The following is an 833-nucleotide window of genomic DNA, read 5'->3' on the forward strand; positions in this document are numbered from 1 at the left end:
CGACTTGATACAACTTAGAATCCCCTATGCCAATAAAGAGGATCTCAAAGAGGAATTGTTTAGATCAGGATAGCCCGTGGGCATGTCTTTGAGAGATTATCTTAATTACCTTAAGTGAGGAGAGATGACCCAGCCCATTGTGGGTGGCACCATTCCCTGGGTTAGGCATTAAACTGTGTATGAATGGACAAAGTGAACTGAACACTAAGAGTGTTATGCCCAAATCCATGAAGTTCCCGCAAAAGAAAACAAGGAGAACAAGTCCCGTATGTAAAAGCAAAGAGCCTTTATTTTATGCAGGTTTGCAAACAGGGTCTCTCCACATGTCCAACGTATTGGAATAAACAGAGAGCCCAGAGCTCAGTTAGAATTGGGTTTTTATGGTAGTAAAGGTGGGGGTGAAGGGTTTCTGAGGTTCAGCTGACATTTGTCTATGCTGGCAGGTGGTCCTATCTATAGCGGTTGGAATATTAGGCATTTCCTTTGGATAGTCTGTTTTTGGGTGGTACTCGGGTAATCTCAGTTTGTTGTGCTTCCTGCAACCAGGTATTGCTTCAGGGTAAACTACTGAGACTCAGGCCTCTAGTAAATGTACCGATGGCAGTCCTACTCTGGCAGGTGATATGGTAAAGAATTTCCTTTGGGTGATCTGTTCATATTTAGCTTATCATGGCTGGCTCCTACAAGAGCATGCGCACTTTCATCACTCTCTGCTCTTGACTGGATGTGATTGGCTGCTTCAAGTTCCTGCTGTGGCTTCCCCACAACAATGGACTGTAACCTGGAGTTTGAAGCTTAAAAAAAAAAAAAAAAAAAAAAAAAAAAAAAAAAAA

Source organism: Alexandromys fortis, unplaced genomic scaffold (genome assembly GCF_014885135.2).
Source record: "Alexandromys fortis isolate MF-2015 unplaced genomic scaffold, M_Fortis_MF-2015_v1.1 scaffold_151, whole genome shotgun sequence".
NCBI classification, from domain to species: Eukaryota; Metazoa; Chordata; class Mammalia; order Rodentia; family Cricetidae; genus Alexandromys; species Alexandromys fortis.